General features: G+C 38.0%; 1 protein-coding gene and 1 non-coding gene across 3 annotated transcripts in view; one reads left to right on the top strand and one right to left on the bottom strand.

Annotated features, from left to right (window-relative positions):
• LOC131066723 (RNA pseudouridine synthase 7) overlaps positions 1-20359 on the bottom strand; it is a 140451-nt gene that overhangs the window by 11283 nt on the left and 108809 nt on the right. The gene's annotated exons all lie outside the window — the stretch shown is intronic.
• TRNAA-AGC (transfer RNA alanine (anticodon AGC)) lies at positions 7700-7770 on the top strand. The gene has a single exon. It is a non-coding gene; the product is annotated as a tRNA-Ala (tRNA).

Here is a 20359-nt window from a genome sequence, read left to right as displayed (position 1 = left end):
ATCCATTGGAGCACTATCCATTGATATCATTGTCCTTAGGAGTAGAATAGGTTCTCTAACCCTTTCCCCTTTTTACTTTCAGTATATTTTCAATTCATTCGAAGAGAGAAGCATCATGAGATTGCAATATCTAATGATCAAGTTCCAACCATAGCAAAGAAGTGAAAGAATGATCCATACGTAAGTCCCTTTGTGTTACCAACATATCACAACAACCATTGAGCTTAATCACACGTCAGGACCTGACAAAGAACCTTGGAGTCACTTGTATGATCTTTTGCAATCTTAGCATGCACGGGATTTTGCTCAAGAGAGGATAAGATACCTTGGTATTTTATTTGTGTTGGTGTGGTCATAAAACACCTGTCAACACATCAACCAAGATGTCAGGCTCAAAAATCTCATGTAGCAAAAGGAGTATATCCACTTTCATGCCTCCTAAATCCAATAGTGAGGCAAGGAATCTAGAGGAAATATCAGTATTGACCTAGTATCTATTCTTGTTGGCCAAGAAATCCCTTCCAAGCACCATTTTGATTGCCTCAATTATCAATTAGTTGATGCAAGAGTCAGTATGGCCCTTTGATATTGTCTTTAGTCATAAGTCTAAGATCATTCCCAAGAACACCATTTGCCTCTTATCACTACGCAATCTATTTGGCAAATCCATTTCTCAATCTAAACACTCTGCAAACTCCAACACCAAGATTTGAATGTTGAAATGCCTTGCATAAAGGGGTATTTAACTTCCTTTCGCACAAGCTTCCAACCAAAGCCATCTTAATTGCTCAATAATGGTTTATCATTCCTTTTGTCCTTGCAAATTAGTTGACTATCATGCATACCTCATTACACTCTCCGATGTCATAGTACCGAAGTGTCCCCAACTTGGTAATGAAATGCATTTCTCTCCAAGGAGTTTAACTATGATTTGGCATTTCCTTTCAATGTTCAAGCCATATAACAAAGCTTTAAATTCAGCTTCATTATTGGTATTGTCGGGCAATGGCTTCAATAAAAATTTGACCATTCTTCCCTCCCAATCCCTTACCATGCATCCAACTCCCAAGGTTCCCGGATTCCATCTAGCTGCTCCATCAAAGTTCAGTTTATACCACCCAAGCTGAGGAGCCACCCAAGATACATTATCTCTAGGTGAAGCATCCTTCTTATTTCCTTTGCCAATCCACATGAAAATCCATAATTTATTCCATCGTAGCCTCATCTTTGCTACCCAATCTATAAAGGAGGTATCTTTCAATGCAAATTTGCCCAATCAACTATTAACAATCTCAACAATGGCCGCCTTAATCTTATTTTGAAATGAACCTAGAGTCATGTCCTTGTCCTTAAACAACCTTCTATTCCTCTCCTTCCAAATTTCCCAAATGAGGATTTGGGGGCTAATATTCCATGGACAGTTATATGTTGCAGATTTCTTGATGTTTGGCCATGACTGAAAGAGGCATAGGATATCATTGGGTAGAGCAATAATCCACCCCAATTTGGTGGAGAGCCAAACCCAACACTTTTGCAGAAGGGGTATCCCAATAAAAGGTGATCAAGTAATTCCTCCTATCCTTTACATAGAACACATCTCAACAGGCCCTAGAATCCCATCTTTTTGGATCTCTCTGTTGTTAGGATCCTCTTTTGCAGGGCAGTCCAAGTAAAGATGCCCACTTTTGGGAGACCAAACTTATTCCAACAAAATTGTAAGGGAATGTTAGTTATCAGGCCCTCTACGCTCCAAGTGACCATTTCATAGCCGTCCTTGACATTATAGATGCCTGACTTAGAGCCACACCAAGCCAGGTTGTTTGTTGTCATGTCCCCTCCTGGATCGTTATATATATACGGAGAGAAAGAGAGAGACCCTAAATTAAGAAATTATTATTATTAATTAATATAATAATTACCAATGAATGATAATTTAAAATTCATTAATTAAATATTATTTATGAACATGACTTGAATATTATATATTATCAACATAATTTATATATTCAATAATAAATAAGAATACAATTAAAGACTAGTCTAAAGATGGCCAATGACCATTAAGTATGGAACAATGAGCATAGTCTTTGATGACCACACTGTAATTGACAACAATAACTAAAAGACACAATAGGCAATTAAAAAAAGTAATTATACAAGGGAAAAGTGACCAATATATTATTATATTGAAGTCAAGAAATAGTAATACAACCGTCCAAAGCCAAAGTAATTACAAATGATCATCAGCGGTAGCATTTGATACCGCTGATGATCAGGTTGTAACACATTTATTAGCATTCGTATTCAAGACAATCCATGACCAGCAAGTGCGTGGAGCAGTCAAAATAAAGATTTATTAAAAGATCGATTATGTTGAAGAACAGAGAATCATACCTAATACAGAGGCTTTGTTTATACAAGAAGCCTCTATTATACAGCAAGTCGACTTTAATATTATTGGTGACTAATGACTAATATACACATACGTATCACTAAGAGATGCGAATTATCATCTATACGTATTACTAAGAGGTGCAACTCTATTTATACGTATTATGATAAAGTTATACGATTTGTTTATACGTATTATGAAGTCAGTGATTTGTCAAGGAGAAGATGCGAATTAATTTAAGAGCAATTAGATTATGAAGTGGTGCGATTTCTTAAGGAAATGTTTTATCTTTAAAACAAATAATTGTTTAATGAAGAGTCATATCATTTGTAAAAAGCTATACCTTTCTAGGTTAAATGCAAGATATTAGAGTGAGAAAAATCTAGAATGTGGAGGCGGGGAGGGGGGGGGCGGGGGGAAGAATAATAATACGGAAATTATTTCAGACTGAGAAAATATTACAGTGAAGTGAGATGTTAGATGCTGAAGAATAATCAGAAAAGAAGGTAATACTGTTTCGTGGTGTGCATCAGACTGAACACATACAGATCAGCCACAAGAAGAGTTTATATGGAAATGAACAGCAGATTGGACTGAAAATTGTGAGAAGATTATCTACAAGGGTGTATGGTGTACGGAGTTTGAAAAGAAAGACAGATCAATGATATACACCAAGTGTGTGTATAATAAAAGAAGATCTTTGCGTGAGAGTGGTGTACGTGCAGAGTGAATAAAGAGATCTTTATTAGAATAGCTTTCAGTTTTAGCGAAGAGGATAAGGAGGACTGCTATGTGGTTAGAGAGAAAGGTCTGAAAGCTACGACAGCAGGTCACGCACAGGTAAGTCATGAATGAACATATTATTACATATGTTAATGAATATAAATAATGAATACTTTAATACATATGTTAATAAATATAAGTAATGAACAGTTTAACACATATGTTAATGAATGATTTTCAGATGTTAATGAATATGTATAGACATATGTTAATGAATACACATCAATGAATAGTTAGGAATATAAGTTAATAAATGTGAATATTTGATAATGGACATTTTCTGAATATATGTTATGGAATACATGTTAAGTTAGGAATATGTAAATGTGAATGGAAAGTAGTAATCAATTATAAAATGTAATATAAATGTGATTATATGATGGAGGCTATAGGGAGGAAACTCCCTTAGCCTAATGGAGGGATTATGATAATCCCTAGTAGGCAGTATATACTGAATATCTATATGCATATATATGGCTTGGTTGACTAAGTTCATCCAAGAAGAGACAGATCTGGCCAGTCCCCTCTGGTAGACTTGGATGATGAGATGCATCATCCAAGGCAAGGAATGGATCATATAGGATGGTCTTCCTTGGTATGGCTTGGGTGTAAGAAATTACATCCAAGACAGGAATTGAATTAACCTTCCATTTCCTGGATGGTTTGGAACCAAGATGGGTTCCAAGAAGGCGAGTTTCACAGCCACCTAAGGATATGTCCCAGTAATGCACTTGTATCCTTTTTATTAAATAAGAATTGAGATTAGCATTAATTAAGTAATTTAAGTTTAATTGCAAATTAGATTAGCTATATATGTATATTTGTTGTATTTCTAACAATCTGTTTTGCAGGACAGTGGTCTCTAACTAGTGGGGACATTAGATTTGTCCCTCTCCTAAACACAAGTATTCTTTTGGATAAGGCAGCTTTTAACCTTTCTAGTTCCCTCTCATCAACCCTAAAGGTTGGGAAGTCCTTCCATTTCCAATCTACAAGTCCATCAGTTGTATCGAAGACCACATAGTCCTTGACAAAAGGACCCCAAGCCTACAAAAGTGTTTGTCTGATATTGGGGGTAGCCAAGAAACTATCAAGGCTGGGATAACTTGCCCACAAGTCAACCAAAAAAAGAGCTTTGTTGTCGTCGTGAACATCCCATGAAATACAATCCATGATCACCGATTTGCACGTTTGCATAAAGTCCCAAATTCTTGAAGCTTTTGGGGAGTTAGGTGTGGTTAAAATTCCTGTGGGATAGTCATTTTCCAAGTATTTCCTATGTGGGATTTGAGCCCATTTTGTATAGGGTTCCTTGTGCATTCTCCACATGAGTTTGGCCCCTAACACCTTATTTTGAATTGCTTGGTTCCAAAGACCAACACCACCTTCTCTTTATCGACAAACATTGTCCCAAGCAATTAGAGTAACTTCATCTCTATCCTTTGTACCTTGCCAAAAGAATTTCCTCATCATTTGATTTTGTTTTTGACATACTCTAGAAGGGAGAGCCATGCATGACATTAGATATATGGGCATGGCAGATATTACAGCTCTTAACATAGGAGTCCTTCCAACCCATGATAACCACTTTCCTTTCCATGAAGACATTTTGTCATCCATTTTTTGCCTCAACGTGTCCCCTAGCTTGTTAGTTCTAATACCTTTCACCAAGGGTCCAAGATAGGAGCAAGGGAAATGACCTAACTTGAAGTTCATAACATGGAGGATCTCTCTTTCTTGTTGCTATGTTATATTGAAAAAGAAACCAACAGATTTTTGTACACTAATCTCATGTCCTAAATCCTTGGAGTACTGATTAAGGATGCCTCTCAGATTTTTCTACACTAACCTCATGTCCTAAAGCCTTGGAGTACTGATTAAGGATGCCTCTCATTTGATATGCCTCTCTCCTCTTCACAGTTCCAAAGACCATTGTGTCATCAGCAAATTGTTGATGAGACAATGGCAGCAGTGAGCTTGTAATTTATAGCTCCTAAATGAGACCTCTATCAACTCCATTGGCGAACAATCTACCCAAGGTTTCAGCCATTATGATGAAAAGAAAAGGGGATAGGGAATCCCTTGTTAAAGTCCATGAGACACTTCAAAAAATCCTTCTAGTAAGCCATTTACCAAGGCAAAGAATCTCAAGGTGGAATTGCATTGAAAGATCCAATTTATCCACCTTCTGTTGAAACCGAAAGGTTCCATTGTCTTGATTAGAAATCTCCAATCCACCTTGTCATATGCATTTTTGATATCCACTTTAATGACCATCCCTAATCTTTTGTATGTCTATATATAGTGTATAGCTTCTTGGGCTATAATTAGCCCATCCATAAGGATCTACCTATGTTGCCCTGAGTTTTCGGGACAAGGGAATGGGGGGACAGGCAAACGGGTTTCCGGGATTTTTTTTTTCACGGAACAAGGGACGGCCATATATATGGGGAAATCTGAAATTATATAACATTGTAACACAGTAAACATTTCTTCAAAGTTCAAACCCTAGGTAAAGTCTCAAGTCTGTGGTCTATGCTGTAATGTCCCCTTTTTGGGATGATATTGTTTATGATTGGATTATCCTATTATTGGCCCTCGTAGGCTAAGACTGACAGTTAGAGGGTCCCAGTTTTCTTATTCCCATTTTGGAGGTCAAAAGTGTTCAGGATTGCTCTTCGTTTGGTTCAGTTTGGCCTTCGTTTGACTCTGTGGCCTATGTTGTAATGTCCCCTTTTTGGGATGATATGGTTTATGATTGGATTAACCTATTATTGGCCCTAATAGGCTAAGACTGACAGTTAGAGGGTCCCAGTTGGCAGTGCAGGAGGCTTATTCCCATTCTGGAGGTCAGAAGTGTTCAGGATTGCTCTTCGTTTGGTTCAGTTTGGCCTTCGTTTGACTCTGTTTCACACACTTACTATTTATATAAGTTAGTATTTGATCGAGAGGAACCCTTACTATTTTTAGTAAGCCAGTTGGATGCACAATGGGAACAATGGTTGACCTCCAAGTTCAAACGAGACAAAGAGATAATGAGTAATCAATGAGATATTAAAATTATAATGGCATTTAATGATATTATTTGCTAATGATTATATTATAAAGTTACTATTTAACTTTATAAAATGTCATTAAGAGTGGGGCCATTATAGCATTAAATGACTTTATGATATGATGACTAAAAGGGGGGGTTAAAAAGTGTTTAAGTTGTTTTCATAAAGTGACTTTATAAAATGACAATATAAAGTCATTTTAATTAATAAAGCTCTCCAGCTTGTTCGAGAAGCTATTTCATAAGGAGAAATTAAAAGTAAAGAATGTTTTATCCCACATTGCTAAAAGTACAAGCATTCATCGACTTGAGAAGATATATAAGAAAGGCTATCCTTTCATTTGAGGCATGTTATGAGAATTGGATATTGAGATTATTTCTCCATTGTTGCTGGAAATCAGTGACTGGATTTTCTAAGGACAAAAACCCTTGGAATTAGTGAAGGCTGGACGGAAACCCATTCCTTCAAGATTCGTGAATTCAAACGGAGTTCACATCTGGATTAATAGTGGAATTTTGGAATCGAACAAGCAGATTGGAGGCACTGGTGACACAAATATTCATATTCACTTGGAAGAAAATCGTGGGTTTGAGAAACACACCGACAGCCATCAATTCTTATATCAGACTTCATCTATTTGCAGATTGTGAGTATGATATCCAGCGATTACTCTTGCTACCTTGGGCATTGCCTTCCTAAGGTTTAGGCGATCATGCTTAATGCACAATAGACGGCATAAAGGCTGCAAATAATTCATTGTATAAAGCTTCAGGTCTGAAACAGGGGCGGCTACCTTTGTGCATCGATTTGGCATCCAGCAGTCCTCATTGCATGAGCTAGGGATGCCAGGCCTTCATTGATTGAGGAGGCTTCATAATCAGGTTCTTTCATAGTCACTTCATGCATTGTAGTGCACTGTTTCCTAAGTAATGAATTGTTATATCAGGCCTTAAGGGGGCTGCTGTAGATGATTATTTTATATCAGACTTGTGTAGCATTGGGAAATCATTGTAAGGCCAATAGTCTAGGCTGCTCATTCTATACAAGTAATGTAATGAGGTAGAACATCAATGAAAGGAAGAAGAGGTTGCATGATAAATGATTGATGTAATGCCTATGGTTATAATCTTCATAGACAGCATAATAGATTGCATGCCAGCTGTTTGAAGTAATGTCGAGTTGCTGTAGGTGCATATTTACATAGTGTGGGTCATCTATGTTGGTGTTGGAAATAAGCCACACCCGGACCGATGATGGACTGGTCCAAGAGGGGCTAGTAGCTCAGTGGTAGAGCACTCCAGCAGCGATGGAAGGTCCTAGGTTCGAGTCCTAGCTGGTCCATGTCTCAACATGGTATCAGAGCCAGATCTGGGCTAGGAGCCCCAAGCACACAAGAGATGTGGCTTAAGGGGGGATGTTGGTGTTTGAAATAAGCTACACCCGGACCGACGATGGACTGGTCCAAGAGGGGCCAGTAGCTCAGTGGTAGAGCACTCCAGCAGCGATGGAAGGTCCTAGGTTCGAGTCCTAGCTGGTCCATGTCTCAACAATCTATATGCATTCATAAAGACAAAAAGAATTGCATTTGCATTATAGTTCCTTGCCTAGACATCTTAGTAATCTTTTGAAAGCATTTAAATCACATTTGACATCATTTCAAGCAATCTTTATCAGACTGAAACATAGAAACAGCAAGTAAAGGGGTTGTTTGCAAAGTGTTTGACAAAATTCCTAAGTGGAAGCTTCTACTCATTTTCACACATTTCCTCATCCTTTGTATCCTCCATCAGTGGGTCGTCTAAAGGAGCTAGGCCCAAATCTATGTCAAGTATTTCTCCTTCAAAGAAGTCCTAATTGAAAATGATATTGTCCATTATCTTGCAAGAATCCTCCATTATCTGTTCCTTCATGTGCTTGACCTCATCCAAAGTGGGACCTTGTTCATCCTGCACTAGAATTTTGTTACTGTCATCCTCCTTGGGTTTTTCTACCACTCCCAACTAATTCTCCAATTTGTTACTTTTGAAATCATGCAAATCTCCTACCGGTTGTATTGATTCTCCCAAAGCCTGTTCCTACAAGGTTTCCACCAAAGCCTATCCCTATTGTGTGTTGTCATTCTCGATGTCCCCTATCATGTTTTAAAGGCATTGCCCTTATGCAGTTGTGTCAGGAGAGATGGTATTTATGTGTTATTGCCAAACTGGCTCCCATCCTCCAACTCCATGGTGACATCAATCTTCCTTTTTTCGTTGGACACTTGATTTTCAATATTAGTCTTGTTGGATCTTTTGTGGTGGTTCCTTCTTCCTACTTATCCTTGGTTTTCGATTGCTCGTTGTCATTTGTAACCACCTCGTCCTTGTTTGTATTGATCTTTGAAGGTGTTGTGGTGGAATTTTCCTCCCACTCTTTGATTGTTGGGCCTTGGAGAAATTGGGTTCCAAATGCTTACGCAATAGGCATCTTCCTCCTGATTGTATTCCATCCACCTCAGCCCTTTGGATCTATTTCCCATTTTTCATGATATTCTCCACATCATCTATAGATCCGCACTCCAAAGATGTCTCTACAAGAAATCTGGGCTAGTGACCGTCCTTCCCATTTATGAAATCCTCCTCAACCCCTTAAAAGGTTCCCAGGGCATCCCTAATCACAACTAGGGTTTCAAAGTTCCAATATTCTAATAGAAGCCCATCCAAGGAGATCCATATAGGTTTTGTTTTGAATTTAAAGCTCATCATATTAAAGTTTAGAACCCAATCCATTGTTAAGAATGCATTTCCTTCAAAAAGAGACATTCCCCACCCAAAATTTCGTCTTTTAACTTTGAATCAATGCATGAAGTACAAAAAAATCCATTGAGCAAGTTTTTCACACTCACCCTATTTTTTAACCATAGGATCCACCATTCCTTGATTTTGTCCACCTGCAACCCTTCTCAACTCCATTTAGTAAAAAAGGCTTTGTCTTTATATCTCTCTGCAATCTAGGAAATGATTTTCAAAGAAATCACCATGACTCTGCTTTGTTTCCTTTGTTTGAAACCCTTGTCAATCCCATTTTTGGAGAATTCTTTATATCAAAACTGCGCATTCCCTTGTTGTGCCGATTTGTGAGGCATCCACTGTTTGCCCTGCGGGTGCTTCGGTCTTTTCTCTTTGTTTGCTCTTCCTCTGCCAAGTGGTATTGTGTTTTCTCTTGTTACAAAGGATGGGGTATCCGAAGATCGATTCCCCCATCTATCAAGGTTGGTTCTTCTCCCTTGATCCGGTGCTCATGTCCCCTAAGGATTCTTGCCCTTATTTTCACTTCCTGGATGCCTTCGAACTTCTCTACACAGATTCACATCCTTGCAAAATTTTGCCCCCCCCCCCATGCCACACTTTTTTTTATCTTAAATATTATTCATTTTGATTTCGGGTTTCAAATTTTTTATTATTAAACTAAATATTTTAAAAAATTAATTTAGAATCATTCAAAATTTAAAATACCTAAGACTAACGCCCTCAAATCCGTGATTGCTTGTTTCATAAATTATCAGAACCTTAATGGCAAAATGGTGCCCAAATAGCCCTAAATGCAATTATTCAAATAAGAAAAACACAGATTAAATCAAAATATTTCAAAAAACTGGGAACCTTGCAGGAATATAGCAGCCAAAATATCAAAATAAATTGATTAAACATAAGAAATTATCAATCAACATGTTTTTTAGGGCAATATCACAAGTTTTCCATCAAACTGCAATAAAGATTGGAAGATTGAATATCTTGTGAGATTTTGCCATGATCGACTATCGTGTATTATAAACTATGGAAAAAGAAATAATAAGATATACATGGGCAGTGTGTTGTCCTCGATTTTAGCGCGGCTAAAATCGTGAGGCAACCCTACGAAACTGGTCTGTTTCGTGCCTCACATCCTCTGGGAAAGGTTGATTGACTCTGTCGGTTAGCCTCTTTTGCTTTTCGTCTTTTGTTTTCCTTGTTTCTTAAGATTGCAGTTTTCCCTGCAGTACAGACTTTAAAGTCCGAACTGCAGGATTCTCTTGGCCAAATATATTTCGGACTTTAAAGTCCGATGTGTATTTGCAGGCTTCTTTGCCTGCAGTTCGTACTTTAAAGTCCGAACTGCAGGAGGTCTTTGCCTGCAGTTCGTCCGAACTGCATGTGGTCTCAAATTGCAGTTCGGATTTTAAAGTCCGAACTGCAGTTTGTTTTAGCCTGCAGTTCGGGTTTTAAAGTCCGAACTGCAGTTTGTTTTAGCCTGCAATTCGGACTTTAAAACCTGAACTGCAGGGGGTTTGACCTCACTTGTATGTCGGACTTTAAAGTCCAACGTGCAAGTGTTCCTAGCTTGCATGTCGGACTTTAAAGTCCGATGTGCAGTTTAGCAAGAAGGAAGTTGCATGTCGGACTTTAAAGTCCGACTTGTAAGGAGTCTTTTCCTATATGATTATTTTTGTTTTAATTCGCCAAGGTCTATGTGCAGGTCGGGGAATTTTTTGCGACCTGCAGGTCTATGTGCAGGTCAGGGAATTTTTCCCAGCCTGCAAGTTAAGTTTTGCCCTTCTCGCATATCGGACTTTAAAGTCCGATATGCAATCTTTGCTTGATTTTCCTTGCACATTGAACTTTAAAGTCCAATGTGCGAATTTTGAGTTTCCTTCGTAGGTTGCAGATCGGACTTTAAAGTCCGACATGCAGTTGCTTGTCAATTTTTTCCCTTGCAGATCGGACTTTAAAGTCCGACCTGCATATGATGTTGTTTGAACTTGCAGTTCGGAGTTTAAAGTCCGACCTGCAAGTTTTTCTCTTTTTGTCTCCTAAGTCATTTCTGACTCCTATTTCTTGTTTTGATAGATGAAATTTGCTGGTCCGATGGTGATCATTTTCAAAACACTAATGATCCATGTTGAAATGTCCGAGCCCTCTCCCAGCAAATCGATACAGAAAAGAAGATGCGCTGATGAGATTGCTGATATGGCGCTAGACAAAGCTAAGATGCAAGTTGCTTTAGCTCGGTTTGAAGAATTTCAGAAATCCAATGAAGAGGAGAAAGATGAATAAAGTGTCCTCTTTTTGACACTTTCTTTTCATGTAGTTGCATTGTTAGATGCCGCAAGTTTTCTCGCAGCTGCATATTTTCTTTCTGCTGAAGTTGTAGTCAAGTGGGACTGTGCAGTTGAATTAGTCAACTGTGCCCACATTTTTCTCCAACATTTTCCTATATAAGGAGGACCCTCATTTGTAAATAGGATCTTTTTTGCAATGCAACAAAATTCTGTCAGTTTGTATGTGCACTCTAAGACTTTGAGTTTAGATGTAAATCAGATTGTTTTCAATAAAAGAGGCAAGTTGTGTTGAGACTTTGTGCCAATTCAAGTTGTTATGTGACGACATTTTCTAGAGTTGATTGTGAGTTTTGTTCTATTGTGAAAGAGGGATTTAAATTCAATCTTGCAGACTTTGAGCTGCCAATTGTATTTAGAGTTATATGTTTGGTTTTCAGATTTGGTCTTGTAGACTTTGAGCTGCTTATCATATCTGAAACTAGTGTGGAAAGCTAAAGTGGAAAGATAGCTTGTAGACTTTGTGTTGCTTCTATTTTGTAGACTTGTGCATGTGAGTTGAGGTGCATCATGTAGTTAGACTTTGAGCTGCTACATATTGTGCTTAGTTAGCAGAAAATCATCTAAAAAGGTTGATAGGAGAATAGATAGTTGAAGACTTTGAGCTTTCTTTCTATTTCCCCGTTCCGAGGAAGTGATGGAGGTCTTTGTGCCTTCATGGAAACTTTGCTTCCCTTTATGTTCCAAAAATCCTACAAAGAAATCTCATTTCGGTATTTGTTGTTATTTATTTCCAGTTGCTACTACTTTTCTGTGAAGAGAAAAGAGTATAGTTTTTCTTGAAAGAAGAAGAAAGACTGTTGTCCCACTCATATTAGATTAGTTTAGTTTGTAGATAGGGGGAGCCTTCCTTTAATTAGGAGAGTTTTACTCACACACTGTGGTTGAAGCCACAATTTTGTATATTTCCCCAAGTGTACAAAATTTTCAACCAACACAGTGAACTAAGAAAAAACACATGGGATAATTTGTATGTTGTCCATTCAACTCAAGCCATGGCCAAAAGAAAAGGTTTAGAAAGATGAGCATGAAATGAAATCCTAGAGTATAAGGCAAGTTGCATAAGTGCTTACCATTGAAATCATGATGATCAAATCCTTAACTTATTTTTAGGGGGAATAAAAGTAAATATTGGGATACATGCAACTTATTTTTAGGGGGAATAAAAGTATATATTGGGATACATACTAAAGCAAAGATAGATCACAAATTCCACAAATCCAAATAAGTTCTCGGACTAGGTGATTAAAATAGACCTTCAAAAGATTCAAGAGGTGCATACTAAAAAGAAGCATAAATAAAAAAGACATGACACTGAAACTTGATTTTAAAAGGAAAGCATATTTGTTGAAATTGTGATGTCATATACTTGATACAAAGTCTAGACAATATGTGTCGGTCATGTTGGTGGAGAGATGGCATTTTCTATTGTGTGGATATTTTATTGATCTGCGTTAACCATTCCACACCCAACAAATGGAGGATACTTTGCCCTAGCTATTTTGCATTATATTCCACTGGTTTAGGACCTATAGGGTAGGTGAATGAGAAATTTTGTGTACTTGTTGGCAGTTTAGGAGTAGATTATTAAAATTGTTGATCTATCATTGAGTAGTTCTATCTTGATTGATCTGCTCTTACAATTTGTTTGATTGCTTGAATTATGTTAAGGACACTTAGGTAGTAGTGCGCTAGGAGGGCAACCGCTTCATCCTGCTTGTTGATATCCAAGTTTGTATTCTCACTTTGAAATTGGCACTCACGCATATATCAAGGATGGGATGTGACTCAGAAAATGACCTTCAAGATTCGAATGTTGGCTCCTTTCATGATTTTGAATGATCTATTTCTATTTGCTTTTCTGAATTGCTGTAAAATGAAGAAAGACATTAAAGGAAAATGCAAAAAAAAAATACAAGATATTCCAAACTAAGATTATCAAATCTTCTATGCCAAAGACTAGTGGATGAATTTGTTTTTACTGCACGGGCCTTGTGTTCATGGATGACATCAACCAACTAGAACACTTTACCCAAGAATAACATCACCATTGCGAGTCTTGTCCCAAATGAGACATAGTTTCTTATTATTATATCTATCAAAATGAACTTTCAAGTGTTTCTCTACTAACAAACTTATTGTTAGAAGGTTCTTCATGAGCCCTAGAACATACAAAACCTTTGTAAGTCAACACTTGTGAGTCTTGATTAGTAAAGAAATATCTCCAATACATTGCACTTCATATGATGTACCATCGACAAGCGAAACTTGCCCATAGGAATTTGATGGGATGAGGTTATAGAACCACACTTGTTCTTGTTGTGACATTTTCACACATCACCCCATTGCAAATGGGGAACCCTACTTTTTTGCTTTCTAGAGTAGTTGTCTTAGTTTAGTTGCCTAGCTTAGCAATAGTTTTGGAGCTTTTAACCTCCTACTTGAGAGAAGATGCAATGCAATTTCCAGGTCGTGTCCAGGCATGAATTCCATGATGAAGGTTCGATGTAAGAAATGTATGAAAGAGTGAAATTTGGAATATCAGTGGCTTTCCTTGGATTTCCGTTTTTGGAAATCCAAGGATAAAATCTTCATACGAGGGAGTCCGCCTCTCCATCCTTTTGTTCATCCACTTCCATCCTTCCCTCCATCCCATATCCTCCATTTCAAATCCATATCCTTTACACCTTCCCTAGCCATGGCATCCTTCATATCTCTCTCTATTCTCCCTTCCTTCCATCCACCTCACTACCTACCATTCCTATCCTCCACCTTGAAAGATGCCGACTACGGAATGTATTCTCCCTTCCTTCCATCCACCTCACTACCTACCATTCCTATCCTCCACCTTGAAAGATGCCGACTACGGAATGTAGCAATCTGACTTAGTTTTCTGATTTTTAAAATTATTTGGCCAGCGGAAAAGGAAATTGGTTTTGTTTGCTTGTTTTGTGATTTTTTGCTTTTTTTGTGTTTTTGCAAAGTATGTATGCCTTGGAATTTAAATAATGCAATTGAAAGACAACAATAAACATAAACTAATGACTGAAATAAAATTTCAGTTTGAGTGATTTTTATAACAGCAATTATCAAAAGCCAATAAAGAATGGAATTCAAAAAAGACATGCCAACATTGGCCTACTAGAGGTCCAACGCCTTGCCTGGAGGACTACTTTATTAGCATTAATGAGTCTAGGTGCTGCTACAGGAGCTACCAATGCGTCCTAACTGCTCCAATGAGTTTATTTCCTCCAGAAAATAATTACCAAAAACAAATCTAACATAAATAGACCAAATTGTTGCTGTTTCCTTCAAACCCCCAGGAGACTTCACTGAAAATGGACAATTTTCCACACTAATTTGCTCCTATCTCTCTCCAATGACTTCATAAGCCTGAAAGAATGATTCCAATATTTATTCCTACTGCTGACAATGAGATTTGTACAGAAAATTCGAAGTAAAACCCTTCAATTTATTTTTTATAAATTCCCAGGCAAGCTACAGGGGTACGGCTAGGTTGGGAGAAGTATGGCTGGCCACAAACTGCAATAATTCACCAAAATTTGCCCTCTAACTGCTCAAATCTGATTCTCATGATTAGTTGCTGCTGTAAGTGTCAAAATTCCTCTCAATAATACCCTTGTTGGTCAAATATAAGCATTCCCAGCACTCCAAATTGACAAAATATGAAAGGGTTTTTCGTCCTCTCTCTCAGAAATAAAGGTCTCCCAAATTCCAATCCACACACCTACAAAATACGTTGCAGACCTACAAAATAGTTTTCTTCTCAAAAATCTTCAATCAGATAATGCAAATGAGCTCCCAAATGCTCTTTTACATTCCTCAAACCCTAATTCGAATTTGGGGTTAGGGTTGGAATTTTGGCATCATTAAACATGTTAAAATGTTTATTTTTATTAAAAAAATACTTCACCTAACTGATTTGACCCATTGAGGGTCTAATTCCTCATTAAAAGTGGCCATATATTTAAGTTATAACTTCTAGGAAAATGTGTCAAGGGGCCACTTTATTAATATAAAGTGATTGTATTATTTCACTTTATTATTATTTATTTAATCCAACTTAGGAAATATTTATTCATAAAATGAAATCCGCGACTCAAATTTGAATTCCGTCTGAAGCGCTATGATCACTGATGTTGTCTGAGTCTTGCAGGCCAACTGACAGTTACTCCTAAAAAGTAAGGACTCGGCCTAAAAAATAGGAACCTCTCTCCAAACACCTGTAATTGCTCAAAAGGATCCTGCTCTGCTCCTTGGTCCCATGGGTGGTCATCCAGTCAACTGCCAGTTCTCCCTAAAAAATAAGAGACCTCCCTAAAAAGTAGGAATTGTCGTCCGAAGGTCCAAAACGGCTCACTGAGCCCCTGCAAAGCTCCATGACCCTCAGAATTAGTCCCCTAACCATATCATTGACCTACGGGAACTCGAATGGTAGGTCAACCCCTGCTCATCTCATGTCCCCTAGAAAAGGGGACATTACAATCTTCCCTTCTCGAAGATTGCTTTCCCTCGAGCAATCTGCACTTGCACGTTGAAAACCAATTTGCAGATCCCATATCAATCTGATAAGCGTTGCTTCACCCAACCGTTGTGCTGCTCTGATATAAACATTTGTATACCCAAAATGAAATATCTCATCATGGATCCACTAAAGAGATGCACCACGCATGTCAATACCAGGATCCCAAATCTTTGCACTGTCATATCCATCCATCATGTCAATACTCATTATACTGTTGCTATGAACCTAGACATCATCTAACCAGCTAAGAACTTCACTCCAATTGAAGCCACAAGTACCACCAACCATCAATGCTGATATGAATCCATCAATGAGCCAATTTCCAACAAGAAAAGTGTGTTGAATACTTTTCCAAGACCTCCAAACAGCGGTTGTAACTTTACCTATATTTTCACAAATTAATGTGCCTTCGTTAAAGGTTGCTAAGTAAATGTTTTGTTGAGCCATGTAACAAATGAAGTCCCTTACATGCTGATCTTCATAGCCGACTGTCAAATCTAAGAAAATTGAGTCACCAATCAATAAGTACAACACTGCCTTATCATATGAAAAAGGTGACAAAATCAAAGGTGCATTGGGAACACCTTCTATGCCAATCAAGGATAACTCATCAGTGGCTGGTCCATTATGAGCCTCATTATCAATTCCATCACCACCATGTAAAAAATAACCAATATCAGCTGAAAAATCAGAATTAGATAGCTCTTGTTCCTCCTTACCAATATGATGATGAGTATTATGAATGTGCTGAAGTTGAAGCTTGGCCTAATGAGCTATCAACTTGGCTTGCCTGGCTCTTGCCAACCATCCTTCATTCATCCTCTGAGATTGCTCTATATCAGCTATCCCAAAATGCACAAAATCTAATTCATGATGGATTGTATTATTAACATTATCATAACCCATGATTGCACCATATGTACCCTCAAATCTAGAATGCAAATTGTTATTCTCTTCTTGACCAAAGGTTGCCATATCTTGAGGAAGAGAAGTTATATCACTGCTGTTATGAACCTCGTGGGGTGGCTTGAATGACATGCTAGAGGCTGCTGATTTGCCAAGTTCAACATACACCTCCCCTATCAAGATAGACTCACACACATCCGTCAAACTCTCCTCAGAACCATCACCATTAGGCACATTTTATATTTTGTTCCCATCTTCTAAGGTCTGATTTGAAAAATCAGACTCATTATGACATGTATCTTCAATATCAAAAGCATCAATAACACCCAAACAATGAGTGTTTGCATGAGATAACCCCTCACAACCATCATCCTCATGCACCAAAACATCTAAATCTTGATTATGCTCAGTAGTAAGACTGCTGTCATAAAAGTCAGGGCTGCTATGGCTTGCTTTCCCCTTGCATCCCTCTTGTTTAACACTCATATATTGCGTGCCAACTGTAGGAATGCCTTCTACAACTTCCTCCTCATATGCCATGACCTTTGAATCATCATTGTGTTCATATGAAGGACTGCTGTTATAAAAATCAGAATGGTTGCCACACCTTTGTGACATGTTTTCAACATTCATAGGTACCACTTCATCCCTTGTAGCATGTTCATCAAATTCCTCATAGAGATTTTTACAAACCTCATTTATGGATAAGTCAATCGGTTTTTCTCCTTTTCTTTGCAGCTGATATGAATTCATAGCATCTTCAACTTCATCTAGAATACCCATAAATTGGGTGAAGGTAAGCATTTCCTGTATCTGTTTTGGAAGGGAGCAATACTTATGATAGTTGCTCATGACTGTATCATTCAATGCTTTAACAGGGGGCCTCCTCCTTGTACTTTTAGATGTAGTTGTACCTCTAGAATGTCTTGAACTCTTTGAAGGTGTTTGATCAAATTCCCTCCCTGCTAGTTTATTTTTACATAACCCTGTCATGATGATTCTTTTTACTGTCAACTGAAAACCAAATCCAATCACACCAAGTGAAAGCAATTACCACCTCACAGGCTGGCAGAATTATGCTTTGATACCACTGAAAGATGCCGACTACAGAATGTAGCAATCTGACTTAGTTTTCTGATTTTTAAAATTCTTTGGCCAGCGGAAAAGGAAATTGGTTTTGTTTGCTTGTTTTGTGGTTTTTTGCGTTTTTTGTGTTTTTGCAAAAAGTTATGTATGCCTTGGAATTTAAATAATGCAATTGAAAGACAACAATAAATATAAACTAATGACTGAAATAAAATTTCAGATTGAGTGATTTTTGTAACAGCAATTATCAAAAGCCAATAAACAATGGAATTCACGAAAGACATGCCAACATTGGCCTACCAAAGGTCCAACGCCTTGCTTGGAGGGCTACTTTATTAGCATAAATGATTCCAGGAGCTGCTACAGGAGCTACCAATGAATCCTAACTGCTCCAATGAGTTTATTTCCTCTACAAAATAATTACCAAAAACAAATCTAACATAAATAGACCAATCTGTTGCTGTTTCCTTCAAACCCCCAGGAGACTTCACTGAAAATGTACAATTTTCCACACTGATTTGCTCCTATCTCTCTCCAGTGACTTCATAAGCCTAAAAGAATGATTCCAATCTTTATTCCTACTACTGACAATGAGATTTGTACAGAAAATTCCAAGTAAAACCCTTCAATTTATTTTTTATGAATTCCCAAGCAAGCTACGGGTGTACGGCTAGGCTAGGAGAGGTATGGCTGGCCACAAACCGCAATAATTAGCCAAAATTTGCCCTCTAACTCCTCAAATCTGATTCTCATTATTAGTTGTTGTTGTAAGTGTCAAAATTCCTCTCAATAATACCCTTATTGGTCAGATATAAGCATTCCCAGCAATCCAAATTGACAAAATATGAAAGGGTTTTCATCCTTTCTCTCAGAAATGGAGGTCTACGTTCCCAATTCCAATCCACACACCTGCAAAATACGTTGCAGACCTACAAAATAGTTTTCTTCTCAAAAATCTTCAATCACATAATGCAAAAATGAGCTCCCAAATGCTCTTTTACATTCCTCAAACCATAATTTGAATTTGGGGTTAGGGTTGTGTTGTGACCATTTCACACATCGCCCCATTGCAAATGGGGACCCCTGTTTTTTGCTTTTTTAGGGTTTGTTTTCTTGGTCTTTTAGGGTTTTGTCAGTTAGCCTTTGCATTTTGAATGTCGCCAAGGGGATCACCTAGATAGCAGGTTCTACTTGAGTTAGGTCAAGTTGATAAGTGATGAAGTCTGGAAAGTCCTGATCCTGAAATTTGGCTAAGTCTGGAATGTCCTGATCCTGAAATTTGACTAAGTCTGGAAACTGAAAAACCTCCAAAAACTAGATTTTGCAATATAACTCCTGGAGGTCTGAAACCACTCTCAAACATCCTGAAAGTATATATGGAATATAACTTAAAGTATAAGTCTCACTTATACTTAAATGTTATATTCCATAAAATTATCCTGACAGAGAGTTCAAAAATGTCAAATTTCGCTCCTGACCCTCTCAAGAGGTCCAAAGCAAATCTCGCCCCTGACCCTTCCAGAGGGTCCAGGGCGAAAATCAATCTAGGACTCATTTCTTGCCTTATTTGACCAAATTTTGACTTGCAAGACATTTTGAAGGGAAAGTTGGAAATGTTTGAAAACCTTGAAAAATGATGGATTTTTGCCAAGATTAGGAATTTCGCTCCTGACCCTTGCTGAGGGTCCAGAGCGAAATTCATTGTAGACATCATATACCAACTCGCTTGAATTTGAAACCTTGTTCCTGGCCTTGAAAATGATCTTACCTCGCCCTATGAAGTGGTTTGAAACTAAAAGATTGAGCAATTTAGCCTAGATTGTAAATTTCGCTCCTGACCCTCTCTGAGGGTCCAGGGCGAAAATGTTGTTCAAGTTTATTCCTCGCTAATTTTGGCTAACTTGTTTTGTGCAGGGTCTCTCGGAGAGAAGATTGGACGTCACTTGATACAATTGAAGGTTTGAAAGCATGAAAATTGTTCAATTTTGGGCAACAAAGATAATTTCGCCCCTGACCCTCTCTGAAGGCCCAGGGCGAAATTCTCCATGAAGGTCATTTTTAGCATTGTTGTGGTCACGATGAGGTATTAAAGGCAAGATGACCGGTGGAATGAGCATGATGAAGCCCCAAACCCGTTTGAAGATGAAAAGATGAGGGAGTTTTGCCTAGAGAAGGCAAATTTGCTCTTGACCCTCTCTGAGGGTCCAGGGCGAATTTCTTGTGGACACACTATTTTATCCCTTGTTGGACATAAAAACCTATTCATAGCACAAAAAAGGGTGAAGTCTTCCCTAGCAAAGAGGTTTCAAGGAGAAAAGTGAAGAAATTTTGATCTAAATAGCAAAATCGCCCCTAACCCTCTCTGAAGGCCCAAGGCGAAAAACCTAAAATCAAACCTTTTCCTCCAGAATTGAATGAAGCTAAGCCTAGACACAAGTTTGAAACGATGTTTGAAA

This window comes from Cryptomeria japonica, chromosome 9 (genome assembly GCF_030272615.1).
Source record: "Cryptomeria japonica chromosome 9, Sugi_1.0, whole genome shotgun sequence".
NCBI classification, from domain to species: Eukaryota; Viridiplantae; Streptophyta; class Pinopsida; order Cupressales; family Cupressaceae; genus Cryptomeria; species Cryptomeria japonica.
This window is presented reverse-complemented; position numbering and strand designations above follow the sequence as displayed.